At 42.8% G+C, this 14,777-nt stretch overlaps 1 protein-coding gene across 3 annotated transcripts in view; it reads right to left on the bottom strand.

Moving 5' to 3' along the window:
• Positions 1-13,116, bottom strand: part of MICAL2 (microtubule associated monooxygenase, calponin and LIM domain containing 2) — a 131,200-nt gene extending 118,084 nt beyond the window's left edge. For all 3 annotated transcript variants that reach the window (XM_065635408.1, XM_065635410.1, XM_065635409.1), the window contains exon 1: positions 13,032-13,116. The gene's annotated coding sequence lies outside the window, so the exon portion shown is untranslated. The remainder of the gene's footprint in view (positions 1-13,031) is intronic.
• Positions 13,117-14,777: the final 1,661 nt, after the last annotated feature.

Raw genomic sequence — 14,777 nt, 5'->3', positions numbered from 1 at the left:
ACTTCTGATCAGAAGAAAACCCAAATTCCATTCATCCAATGTGTTTACATAAAGCAAACCAACTGAATATATGAAGATGTATTTTGTTATTACTGTTCCTTCATATACAGTTCAAACAATTTTAATATCCCCTAACTTAGACCAAGAAGGAAAATGGAGAACTGACCATCAAAAGAAGGATAGAGAGAAAAAACTCTGGAGTAAGCTATTCATCAAGGAAATATCGTTAAGTTCATCACTTTACAAATATTATTTCTAAAAAAAGTTTTGTTACTGAGCCCAAGACCTTATACTGCCTTGGACTTCTCTCCAGTTTTACATTTGCACAGGTTTCTCCCCTTCTTCTACATACAGGTAAACAACATTGATTTTATTTCACGGAAATGTGCAACCAGATCTTTATCAACACTCCAAGTTTTCAAGCTTTAGTTTAGTAGGAGTAAAGAGTTAGCTAATGCGCTAATGCAGTGGCTGTATTACTATTGTGATTAAGTACTAACACAACCAGTGCCCCAAGATGCACAGAACAGCACAGGCTTTGTTGCTCCGTCTTTCAAAAGTACAACATCCTTGGAGCTCACTGCATGGGGTTGCGAGTGTCCACAAATCCATGAAAACAGCAGCCTGGGCATCAGCCGGGAGGTGTCTGGTAAAGGGCAGACGCAGAGGGCAGACCTGTGTTTGGACCACACCAAATTCTGCCATTCTCTCTGTCACAGCACGGTGACAGATGTCGGTTTGGGATGAGCAGCTGAAGGATCCTCATGCAACACTATTCACTGCTCTGCTGAAAAGAAAACCCAAATTGGCAGAAACATCCCTAGAGATCATGTAGTACCTTTCAGCTTTGTGAAGCATTGGGGTGAGGAGAGAGAAAATTGAAAGGGACTTTAGGAGGTACTGCTGGATGCTTTTTGCTCCTCAGCTTTTATTTCCAGTTGGGACTTCTTTTAAAGATACCTGATTTTTTTTTTTCTCCCCCAAAACAGTTGCTTGGAACTGCTACTTGGATTACCAGAGAGATAAACTGCATAAAACAAAGAAAAGCAATTATATTTTCTAAAGTAAAAGCTGAACTATGATGCAGTATTTCCCCTCTAAATTTTGAACTGAAGTTAAAAACAGGTTCTTCAGTACATGCTGCACCACAGGCATGCGATTGCAATTGAGTTTCAGGTATTGTGCAGTTATCACAGGGAGAAAAGAAAAAAAGGAAGAAAAAGAGGCATACAACAGAAGTTTTGGACAGTTGACACGCCAGGTCCAAACAGATTTAAAGGGAACTTATATCAGCTCTGGAAGCAAAATTCTCAAGGAATAGTGCTTCCTTTTGTATGCAAGTCACACTACAGCCAGATACTACTGAAAACAAAACCCTCAAACCAACAGCCAAAGCAAAAAAAGAAACTAAAGAAAGAAAAAGCACAGCAGCATGAAAAAAGGCTCATATGCCAGTCAAGAGATTTCCATAATGCATTTCTAAATCAGAAATCCTTATGAACGGAACCTGTGAAAGTCTGCAACGGTCACAGAATCACTCCATTCATTTAAGGCATTACACGGGAGTTTTTACCCCCACCCTCATTCCTGCCAAGCACAAATCACAACAAAATACATTAAGTTCAAACACTCCAGAACCTACTCTGTGTGTAGCATGGACTATCATAGCAAAGGCTTTGAACTCGACTGTCTTTGGTGGTGTTTGTGGTGCCAGGTGCAGCTAGGCAGGATGAGAGGGCTATCAGACCTCATGTTTTATCAAAGCTAGACTGAGCTTGACGCCTCCATTAATGCTATCAATTTCAGGGAATTCCTTTCAAATGAGGTCCATCAGACATACTACTGTCTGTATCTAGGGAAAATGGGCTTCCTTCTAGCCAGATTAACCTGCTGCCTTCAACTGCCACATTTAAAACCACACACACGCACATCTAAGGATATATTAGTGATTTGGCTTGTGAGCACATATCCCAGGGCTCCTGCTGCCACCGATGATGTGCAGCCTTTCATGAAAAACTCTTTTGTTGTATTCCATATGATGGTTTATCTGTGCTCCATGATCCAAAGACCTCCTCACCCCACCAGATACAGCTGGGGCTCTTCCACCTCTGCCCACTGCTGACCACCGGTCCTGCCGGTGGACAGGATCAGTGTTCTGCTTCCGCGGGAGCAACACAAGCACACAGAGAAAAATCCAAAAGGCTTAGCAACAAAGTGTTAGCATATCAGATGCCCTAATGCAGCAATGACACCCCGAACAGTTTATTCCTAGCTTTCTGTGATTGACGTGCTAGAATTCTTCAATTATTAGCTTATTTCTTTCACTGTAACAAAAGATGCCATATGTCTGCATAAAGGAAGGAGACTAAAAAAATCGTAAGAAGTTGTAATATGCAGATGCTGAGTTGCACAAGTGGCCACTACGGTCTCTCCTGTTGTTATCCCTAGGATGCACACATGAAACACCACTTTGACTACATGAACTGGGTCTAAGAGAGATTACTAGAAAAAAAAAAGGGCAGAAGGCAGCACTTCATTGGATTCAAAATATCCAGTGCATCAACTAATTATGAATCAACTTTTACAGAGCATATTTCTCCAAGGCATCTTGGCAGGCAGCGTATGGCAACGCACGAACACTTCACCTCGGTATTTTCAGGTCAGGCAATATCCCGCACAGGTCAGTGCAATATCAGGCAGAAAGCACCTTCTTTTCTAAAACCAGCAGCTGACAGCTTTGCCCAGGCCCCTCACAGCCCAGCTTCTTGCAGCTGGGGCAGCTGCACGCACTCGGTTACTCCTTTTACCTCACAGCAGAGCTTTACTGGTGTGGGCACTCCGGAGCAACCACGTCTCTCAGTGCTCTGGCAGAGCTCTATTAATCATCAGCGGGTTAAAAGGTCGGATCAGTAAATCCAGTTAAGGCATACACCCAACAGGCAGGGGCAAGGATCTCAACCGAGGACGTTCAGCACAGCCACTGCTAACGTGACGCCACTTCTCTCGATGTACGAGGCGCTACCTTCACAGAGCAAAGAGCCCAACCAGGCCCTGACAGGCCGCTGGAGCCTCAGGGGCACAGACACTTCATGTGTTAAGTAAATTCAACATGCTTATATTTCCCAGACAGAAAACCCAGATTATTAGCAACAGTTACCAACACAATAACCACAGGAGTTCCCAAACGGATTCCTCTACATTCTTGCTGACACCCTATTTTTCTGACCCCATGAGGTTGCACACCAGTGCATCTTGCACCTTAACGCTAAAAAGTTTACTGATGGAATTTTAATCAAAAGTGAAAGGATCATCATCAAGAGTACAGGCTTAGAGGAGAGAAAAAAAAACCAAACAGGTAATGGCAAAAAAACTGAATGAGCAACTAAGAAAAAAAAGAACCTTTGGCTCGCATCTCACTGCCACTTTGACACTTTCTTACAGAAGTTCACGACAGTTTTGTGATACCGACCGAAACCTTCAAGTCACAATATATTGAGCGAAATTTTTAAACATACTATACAAGGAGAAGGCTCAGCTGTTTCCACCTCCCCTTAGCATCGGCAAGGTTATCATTACACTGTGTCACCGCCGTAAAACAAATCCAGTCATCTACAATTGCACCACAGAGAGGATGGCTCCGCTGCAAACGGGGGAGGGCTGGCACCCGCTGGGTGTGCCAGGCGAAACTCAGCAGCGTCGCCGCACATGACTAAGCATGTACTTGGGTACGTCAATACTCAACCACCGACTTGAAAATAAAGGTAATTTCTTCTTATCTCCCCCCCCCGCCAACAATCTGTGAAAATTGGAAGAGTCAGAACGTTGCAAATGAAGTGTAAGAAGCCTTAACAAGAAAAAAACCAGCACACCACAAGACTGAAACAACTGCTTGCACAGGATAATGACTATTAATATCCTGTTCAAGGTTAAAATGTATCAGGTAAGAAATATTAGAAATTAGGATCCTATTTCTAAAAACAGGTGACTACAGATATACTTGACAGAGACTACTCATGTGAATATGGGCCTGTAAGGTAAATAAGTATTCAATGTAAATGTTGCCTTTTTCTGCTTAATTCTAATTGTGAGGGGTAATACTTCCATTGCCAATACTAGTCTCCAGTGACTGAGTCTAGAACAAAGGGGTAATACTTCCATTGCCAATACTAGTCTCCAGTGACTGAGTCTAGAACAATCAATTAGTCTTCATTTTAAACTTCCCAGACCTGGTATAAAAGAGAAAAGTTCACTCTCTTCTAGATATCGTCCCCCAGGAAAGCAGAATAATCATTAAAATCATACTTGAATCATCAGCCAGAGGAAGAAAACACTGTTTGGCTTCACTTCATCCTCCAAAATTAAAACACACACTAATTTCAACCCTACGTCTGGCATAATATCCCAGCAAAATATTAGACAACAGATGAAACCCATAAGGAAAGTAGAAAATTTGGATTCAAAACATAAACTGCTTCTTAGTATGACAAGAGCGTATTTTTCTCATTAGAGAAACAGTCATTAAAAATAAATGCAATGAAGGCTTTCATGACTCACCAGAAGCACTGATCACAACCTTACAAAGTCTGTTGATAACTAGTAGGAAAGTCAGACAAAGTAATGAAGTAAATTTTCTTTCTACTTTGTAGAAATATCAATTATTCTCTCTCACGCACATTTTCAATAAACTTTGCATACAGGTTAGCATATTGACCACAGGACAGCCAATTAGGCATGCAGATATGGAAAGCCTTGTCATTCTTTGCTTGTCTGTATGTTACTTCAGTAGAGCAAATAAAACCAAAAAGTAGTGGTTAACAGTCTCTTTGCGCACTATAACTACCAGAGAGAAAAACCTGTAATATATCTGCATCGATATTTGCTTCTAAATTAAATCTTGTATGCAAATGCAGACTTGCTGCACTATACATGCTATTCATTTATATATCTTAGAAATCGATGAACTAGAAGTGACACAAATAATCATACAGCTACTTTCCAGAAGCTGGTATTTGTAGTTATATTGGCTTGCGATTTCAAACAACCGAGATCACCTTAGGAACATGTATCCTGTTAAGTTCTGGGTCAGTTACATCAGTTGAACATTTTACTTGTCAGAGAATCCACAAAATTTTAACTCAGAGGTCAAAAAAGTTTTGACTTCACTCTGTAGAACTACCTCCTTTACCTGACCACCTGAAGGATACATACAAACACTCCGTTAGAAAAAGCTGAGTCAAGAAACTCTGTCAAACAGTGTTAAGTCATTTGTGTATTTTATTGAATGCCAGGCTGAACCTTGGACTTACCTTTGTGAGAGGAAAGCATTGTGAACAACACACAAAAATGTCTCACCTTGCTTTGAAATAGCTGTGTAATCCCTTTTGTTCTGTATTAATGCACGATAAACATAAAATAAATGGGAGACAAACATTTTGACTCTATAAGTGAGTTTGAAGAGGCTTCTACTTGCAAGTTACTAATAACATCAATCCATTCATTAAGTCAGGTAGTAGCTAAAGAAGTAGCTTTGTATAGGTTTTATGGTATATATTTAAATGCATGCATAAAGAAGGCCTTAAGATATTCTCAGGCTTCTGCATTTGTCATAAAACAGCACCAGAAACAGAAGAGCATGGAGCCCTCTACTTGCGTGCATTCAGGAAACAATCACAACTCCCTCCTCAGTAAAAAAGAAAATGGAGATAAAGAAAACAACCCTGCCCTTTGCATTTTTGCATAGGCAAGTGTAAGATAAAGACCTCATGGATCCCTTTTCCCACATAAATAAATACACAGAGGAAAACTCCCAGATTCCCAGATCAGAAGGTAACTCGAGCAGAAACCTTCTCCTCCAAGAAGGGGGCCAGGACCCACCTGTGCCACCCCAACCCACCCCTCCACGAGCTCCTGGTGCACAGCAAAGCTCCTCCTCCCCAGCCAGCACCCCTGCTCCCCATCTCCCCAAACCAGCCCCCTCACAGGGCTGCGGAGCCCCAGGGTGCCCTAACCCTGCACCGAGGCACCAAGCTGCCGAACCGCCCCAGACCGGCGTCCTGCCAAGCGCACCTCTGGGGAGAAGGGGTGCTCCCAAAGGAATAAAGCCATTCCCCTCTGTATGCCCTTCTATATTTATCTTGAAAATTGGTACGTGAAGCATTCATTAAAATTACTCCGCAGAGGATACTAAAGGCAATTTTTTTTCCCCGCAACACGCACAAAGCAGGTTGGCCTGGTGCACATTAACCTATTTTCCTGCCTGCTTATCTAAGCATCAAAGTTACAAATAAGATGCGGCTGACCTGTAGCGCTGGTTGTGTCTTACTGTACCGTGCAGAGCAGCTCTGCAGAATGTGCTGGGGAGTATCACATTACTCATCACCCCTCTGCTGCGGTTTCAGCTCAGATACCTACTCCCAAATATATACCAGGTACCCAGGACAGGACCCAGTGCTTCATTAAATATTTGGTACATTGTCTCAAATTACCTTTGACACACAGGGTTATTTATACATCATGGCACATTGCATGCCTCTGCGACAAAGCAGCATCACACAATACCGTGTGTCAGGAATGCGGGCAACAGATTTAAACCAATCCCCGCTTTATGACACTTTTACTAGGAAGCAGGTCACAAACTGAGTAATATCCGTTTTATGCACTGAAAAATGTATGCTATTCATTTCCAGGAAATCAAATCAACCACCCTAAGCCTTCTTACCTCTCACATACACCCCCCATCAGAACAACAGAAAGATTGTTTCTTTTGTCTTAACAGATGGATGCGCTGTTGCGATGTATTTTGTTCTTTAGGCAAGCCTTATTCTTCCTAATGCATTTGCTAGGACACCAAATGTTGACTTGGTGCAAGGGCAGTGTTTCAGAGAGTAATTACAGCGAGACGTATTTGGTTACATCCACTGAATTTGGTTTTGAATATGCACCAATAGTTCATATTTATGGAGCTAGCTTCCAAGCCTTAAACATGTGCACATTTCTGATATTCGTTCAACTTCATTAATGTTCTGAACACAAATACTGTACAGAGGAGTATCAGCTGTTACTTTTAAAAAAAAAAACAAACATAGAAATGAGAGGAACATATAATACAACATGCATTCATCTTACGAAGGAAAACTCTGCAACCTGAAAAATGGCTCTTTGATATCAATATTTTTCTGTCCCTACAGCTGCACAATTACTTAAACAATTTTCTGAACTGACAGAAACAGTTGGTTGCACAGGTGGCAACCATAGGAATCCTTAACACCCAGGGAAAGGGGAAAACCAAACACTGGGCAGAAGGCTAGGAGTTTGGATCTGAAAGAGAAGTCATTCACATAAATTATCCAAACCCAAATATCATATTTCATCAGCAGTTCCTTCAGTCCAGCTAGGATGGAAATTAGACCTGGAGAAGTTCTCTTCTGAGGATACTCTCTCCTTTACAACCTCTAACAGGAGAAAACCACAGGAGATTCAAGTGTACAAGTATATACTGTGCCAGATCCACAGCTGGGCTGAAGTGACAATATTATTTTAAATAAATAAACAATCAGCACTGCCTATACACTCACTACCACGAAGTCAAACCCAAGTACTTCCTGCAATAGAAGCCCAGAATTTTCTCCTAATCAGTTCAGATTGCTACTTAAAATTATTCCTCAGCTCTGCACAAGGTGACACAGCATAAAGAAAAATCCATAGCAAACAGCCTGATAACAAGCATATACAACAGATTGGTCCTGTACGAAAAGAAGCTGATCTCATGAATAAGCAGAAACCAAAAACTACCCAATATCTTCTAAAGTTCATGAAGGGCAATGCTTAACCAGAGAGTTTTTTCAGCTGGAAAGGGTGTCAGCAAAGAACAGTGTGTTGCATTATATATTTCTCTCCTGCTTCTAGCAACTGCCTTCAGACACTGCACTTGTTTCTCTAAATCCTTCTGTGCTGCTCCCTGTGCCTGCAAGTTTAGAGGCCAAGGGTATTGCACATCCCTAACACCACTAACAGATGGGACTTACCTCTGCCGATAACACGGATTATAGTTATTGCGATATACTCTCATCCGCAGAAAAGAATTCTACAATCTGCCAAACCCAAGTCTTCTCAAAGAGAGGGGAAAATGCTCCAGCTCTGGTCCTGCTTCCACCACCTTCTGCCTTTTTTTTTTTTTTAACCTGTTAATAATGTCTTTCCTGGATTCCATCATATATGATTTGGACACAATAGACTAGAAAAAAAATGTCTTTGAAGATCTAAAAGCCTTCCAATTGTTTTTTGGGGTTGCGTATTCAGGTAAGAAAATTACAAAATATGTTATCTGAACCAAGTAGTATTTTGATGTACTCAGTCTTTCAAAAGTAACACTATATTAAAAAACAAACGAACAAAAAAACCCCAGATAAAATATGCAGAGGAGTCAAGATAAGTAACTGAATTACCAAAGAGTATTTATGTAAAGTTGATTATAAAGCACCCCCACATATTCCCAACAAAAATCTCACATGGCTTTGGAGATTCTATTTTGATGCTCCACTACAGCAGTTACACAGAAGGATAAGCTGTAACACCCCTTTGGGCATTACTGCAGTCTACACAGGCAATAAGCTGCAAGCTTAAAAGGTCTGAGAAGGATTAATTGTGAACTAACAGATCTAAAGAACCTGCTTTTTAAGAAGCCAAAGCTCCACAACATACACTTAAAAAGCCAGGCACAATCATTTTAAAAAATGAATTGGTAACACCCACTTGGCTGAAGGCAAGTGGAGAAACTGCTGGAGTTCTTTGTTCAGACCAATGCAGATGAGATGCCAGTGACAAGAACAAAAGTTTAATCCATGTATTACCATCACACAATTCAAGGAACTGTCTGCCTGAAGGGCTCAGGCCCCAAATATGACGTTTTCAGAAACCAGTTAACAAAATACAGCAAAATGTCCAAAAACAGACAGGTCATCTCTGAACTCATGGGATGTCTTCAGAATTATTCCCTCCTTACCATCTCTTACTATCACAACTCTAGAAGGAAAAAAACAGGAAGAAATGAACTCAAGTTTTGATTTTCCTCCTAGTTACATCAGTGCTACTGGGACACTGAAATAAAAACAATCAGAACTTGAACTGAACATAAGCTAGGGCAGTAGTGTCTATCAGAATTTGTGTTGTGGTAGGGTCCACCTTTCCCAGCAAAGAATTTGGCTTCTCTTCCTCCCTTCCCCATGCAGTAAATGGCCCACAAAAATTTGGCAGGGATAATAAAACAAAACAAAAAAAACCCCAAAGCAAAACCCTCACTGAACAGCAGTCCAGAGAAGGAAGATGGGCTGATAGCATATGCAGCTCAGATTTAAGAACAGTCAGAATATTTTTCCTTTCATGGAACTAAGAGTCTAAATATGACGAAACATCATTTTGGGGAAGTTTTTACTTGCTTGTAAACGTAACTATGCATAGATGAAAGAGTTATTCTTAGTCATCTTCTCCATGTCAAAAATAAACCCAGCGATTTCCAGAATGTGTCACAATACAATATTAACTGTGTATCTGCACAGTCACTGAATCAGTGGACACTTAATAGCCTTAATTTAGAGTATCTTTATTTGCTGGAACCAGTCTAATGTACTGTGCTGGAATACCACGAACTACTAATACCACTTCTGAAGGAGCCAATTTGCAGCATAAACACCTCTAAAACTGGTCCTAGTGATGAGCAGAGCAAACAGCGTGACGTCCCTTAGCAGCTGGGACACAGACGCAGAGCAGAGGCTGCCTTCTTCAAATTAACGGACTCCTCGCACAGAAAGGGCTTGAAAAGAAAAGGTACATCAAAAACAACTTGCTCACATACAAAATGCACACACTAGATGTCCATTCTACAGGTACACACGTATTACACAGATTTCTGCATGCCAGGCTGCCTGTACAGCCGTACAGAGCAACCCCTCAGCCCTTCCTGCAGGTCGTCGGCTCCGGGTGCAACACACAAGCAAGCTGAGAAAACAGGACCGTACGGGGAGGCAGACCTCAATTTCAGTCATCTGAAATTGTCTTTGTCTTTCAGGAAATCAAAATGCACCATGTCCCTAAGAAGCAAAGCCTTTTCCACTAGAAAACAGCATTTTTCTGCTGATGCCAGGGGAATCAAACCGAGACGAAGGACTCCTGAGGAACAGCCACACGTTACCAAGGACTCACAACAAACGTTACCGACACGTTGAAGAGTCCCAATGGGAAATATATAGCATTTCAAAGTTTTCCCTTGAGTTTTCAAGATATTAATTATAAAATACCAGAGCAGTGAGACAGCTGGAGCAGATACAAGGTACATGCTAAAAGAGGTGAAAGACTTAAAGCGTACTCAAGGAGAAACCGGATAGCAATCACCTCTCTTGTTTCATGGTTTCTTACAGTTAAAGAACATCTCCAGCCAAAAAGTAGTCACTCTTATCTCCACAAGGAATGAGACATGGACACCAGACAAAAAGAAAAAAAAAAAAACAACAAACCCAACCTCTGCTTCAGAATATCTTTGGAAAAAAAAAAAACCTTTTCAGATCATACTTACTTCAAGATTCTAGACAAAACTGAAGGAAACCTGAACTCATGAACAGCAGTGCAACCACCACCCCAATATCAGGGATATTTTATTGCTGTGCATCTTTAGGGTAGTACTAAGACAACTAAGAACAACAGTAAAAAGAAAGAAATTCAGAGTTTCAGAGACACTTCTCATTTCTGTATAGTTTACTGGTTTGCTAAGAATTCACTTAGTTTTACTGATAGAGCAGGAAAAGTCATCTCATTTTCTGCAGGCCACATAGCAAGAGAAATTTGAATGCAGCATCCTTCAATTTTCCATCGGAACTTCATTTCTCCACTACACAGTATAAGCTGCATCTCCAGTATCTTTTTCTAGTACTATGAAAAGAACAGCACTAACCAATGTCAAGCAGCATGTTAAAAACTTAATTTGTCAGGTATTAACTTGACAGGTCTGTGGGGGATAATAAATGTTTTGCAGAAATAATCTCGAAAAGGAGAACCAAATAAAAACACGAGTTGAACGTGCTGGTACCTGGCTGGTCAGCCCAGTCCTGATGCAGCTTCCCAGCCCTGTGGTACGGAGAAACCAAGGTGGAGGAGAAGGACTGAGAATTTCCCAACCCAGGGCTTTAGCTGAAAAAGACCATTACACCTGTGCTGGAAGTAGGTGTGTCCATTCGCACCAGCCCATTTCTGGAATACTGGTGTCTTCTGGAGTACGTGACCCCGTCGCCCCGGCCCTGCGCTGCTGCCACCGCAGGCTCTGCTGTCTGCCGCAGGGGGAGCCCACAGCCATAAGCAGGAGGTGGGGCAAGATTCAGCTCAGGGAAGTGGCTAATTACTGCTTTGGGCAGCAAAGAAAATGGTTATAAGGATAAGTAAAGCACTTGGATTTTAAATGTGGCTTGCGTTTTCAAGCAGAGAATTGTTTTCCAGTTTCTAAAGAAGTGAAACATGACAAAAATTGAGACTGAACACAAGATTTAGTCTGAGTAAGACTAACATCAAGGATGTGTCCAGTCAATGTAGTTCCAATTCTTAAAATGTTTACTGACCTCATAATACAGAGAAAAAAAACTGTGTAATATCTCTAGAATTAGGAGCAAAAGTTTGCTGATGCTTCAGTACATTATTTTAGAAGCACATTTTTCACATCTATCCTCCAGAAAGCATAAACCCCACTGTATCTAAACAAATACCCAGATACTTCAAACTAAGCACACATGGACATACACATATTTAGAGTGCTTGTGTAAATGACGGCAGATACAAACTCCAGTTTGGTCATTGGCTAATCTCTTTACCACCCATGTAATATAATTAGCAACCAACATAGAGTGGTGAAATGAGGGAAGCAAGATGCCCTCTTTTCTCCCAGATCAAGGCATTTCATGAACATCAATTAGATGTTAATATCCCTGGGAGGCAAGCGTGACAAGTCTTATTAAGCCATTTTAAAGATTAGGACACTGAGTCACCGAGAGATTAAGAACTTCCTCAAAACCAACAGCAGAGTCAAAGAGGGGGCAGAGTACAACCCGGCTGGGCCTGCCAGCACCAGACTGCACTGTTCCACCTATTATAAAATTTAGAGTCTTTAAGGCAAAGGGAAAAAAAAAAAAAGTCCGCACTCATTTGAAGTTTCCTGGCCATGCCAACACACCTCGGTTTTGACCTGCAGGGATCATCTTTAGACAGAAGAACGCAGTTTGGTTTCCACGCTCAGATGGCATTTTGGCTCAAAGTACCAACAAGGTTGCCAATTGTAAACAGTTTTTAAAGTCAAGAGACCTCCAGATCTTTTCCGATAAGCTTGAGAACTCAAAACTTTTTGATACTGGCTCAACCCTACAAGCCTAGAGGCAAATAAATCTACAATCATCAGTCCTCAAGCCAACCCACAGCCAACTATCTGAATTCAAGTCACATGCTGAATTTACACGTTAAAAAACGTAGTGAACATGACAAGACAATTACTATCACAGGTTAACACATACTTCAAAGCACAAAGAAAAACCCAACAGATGCCATATTCAATTAGCCCAAAAGGTGAGCAGAGAAGGATGTTATGCTGATTAACACACTCATTAAGACGCGTCCAAACTAATAGCCTCCTGTTGTAAGGCATTTTACTATTTTAATCGCAGGGTACTTACGAAACTAAAGATTATTTTTACTTCTCCAGCGTCGCGCTCCGACACAGCAGGAAACCGAGCGCGCAGAGTTACCCCTCGGTACCGCAAACGCGCAGGTTCAGCCCTCAGCTGGGAAACCACCACGGCCGGCAAAACCCCCCAACCCGCCCGGCACAGCCCAGCAAGCGCCGCACGTCCCGCCGGCACCGGCCGCTCAGCCCTGCCCGGCACAGCGCGGCCCCGAGCGCCGCCACCCGCGGCGGGACCGCCCGGCTCCCGGTGCCCCCACCCGCGGCGGGACCCTCCGGCCCCGGCCGCCGCCCCCCGCCCCGAGTCCCGCTCCCGCCGCACCTGCTGCGCCCGCCGCAGCGCCCCCCGGCCCGCGGACCCAGCGGTGGCGGCGGCGCCGCTCCACATGCTGCCCGCGGCTGGCGCGGCTCGGGGCGGGGCCCCAGTACCGGGGCGGGCCGAGGCGGGCGGGCCGGCCGCCCCAAGCCCGAGCCGGCCGCCGCACAGCGCCCTTGCGCTGCGAGCAAGGTGCGTTCCCCCGCCGCCGCGAATCGTGGGGTTTCCCCCCACCCCACGCTCTCTCGTAGCTTTTCGGGACCGGACCCGCGGTCCCGCACCCCCGGCGGGAGGCAGGAGCTCACCTGCTGGGTCGGGTCGGGCCCCGAGCGGCGTCCCCGCTGCCGCTCCCCACGGAGACACCGTCGGGGCGGCGGAGATGCCACCTGTAAATTGGAGAAGTAGGGAGGGGGTGTGTGCGTATATGTCAGCGCATCCGGCAGAGCGCGAAAGGGAGAACTCGGAAACGGCTCCTTTCGTCTGTGTAGGTTCTGTATTTGAGGAAGCTTAAAGGTTGTCATATATTTAAGAGATTTAAGAAGATTTAGGTCAGCAAGCAAATGGAAAACTACTGGAAAGGTAGTTCGAGGTTGATAGGTAATGTAACTAACAGCACTTGCACTCCAGCTCCTTCACTTTTATCGACAATAACATCTTAATAACGCTAGAAGTGAAATTTTATGAAAAGAGAAAGAGCAATAACAACAATTAGATTCACATGAACTGCTGCAAGAGGGAGAGTAAAATAATCCACAGCTAAAGCTGCTATCCACTACCCTAAAGGTTTGATAAAAAGCTCAGCAGGCCTACTTTTAGGTAACTTAAAACATTCATAAATATTTTTACTTATGCCACACAGATGCTATACCTTAAATAACCTTGAAGAAGGCTGCAGCATGACCCCAGTCTGCCATGACACGAGCTATCTGACCTTTTGCACACTTGCCGGTTCTGAGCCAAATTTAAAGCTGCTTTGGAAAATGGCGAGAGAAAACAAGTGCAAATGTGGCCCTAGTTATCTATGCACAGCTGAATGTAACACAATGTCTAACGAGCCAAGCATTTAGCTAACTCTCTAATTTGTTGACCACAAGGTAGGCATTTTTTTGTGGAAAATACCTGTTATTTGGGTTGAAAATTGTCTTCTAGCTGAAACTAAGTCCTGCTCAATCATTAACTTATGAATTGCAGTGTGTTTATATGCTTATTTATCTTTGGGAGATTAAATGTACTTTTCCCTCAAAGTGATAAAAGCTAGAATATCGAAATAATGGTGCATCCTGTTTTCCTGCTATCTAAAAGACTACATCTTCTTTAGCAGCCTTCAGGAAGGCAAGAACAAGGAAGGAAAAAATGCTATTGGCAAACTCCCAGCAAAAGTCATCTGTACTTAGCAAAGGGGGATGTGTGTATGAAAGAAATAATATCTATATGATTTGTACAAAGTCTTCCTAGTTTCGGTCCAGCATTGAGAGCCACATGAGAGCAAGATTCCTCTACAAAGAACCCAGAAAATACAAATTCAAAAAGAATTTAACCCCTCCTGGGAAATATTCCAAAACTTCCTTCTTTAGGAAAGATGCTTACAGCCTCCCATGTATCTTTTCACCTTTACCAGCTGTCCTCTCCCCTCCACTCCTCTCAGAAAAAGTTAATTAGTCCATAAAAAGATAACCCTTTCCTCGCAAGTCCTTCCAAAATTTCTGTGCGCTCTCTGTAAAAGGGATCCATGTCAGGGGCTGTATGAAAACC

The sequence above is a fragment of the Caloenas nicobarica genome, chromosome 5 (genome assembly GCF_036013445.1).
Source record: "Caloenas nicobarica isolate bCalNic1 chromosome 5, bCalNic1.hap1, whole genome shotgun sequence".
Taxonomy (NCBI): Eukaryota; Metazoa; Chordata; class Aves; order Columbiformes; family Columbidae; genus Caloenas; species Caloenas nicobarica.
Note: the sequence above shows the minus strand (reverse complement) of the source record. Positions and strands in the feature narration are given on the sequence as shown.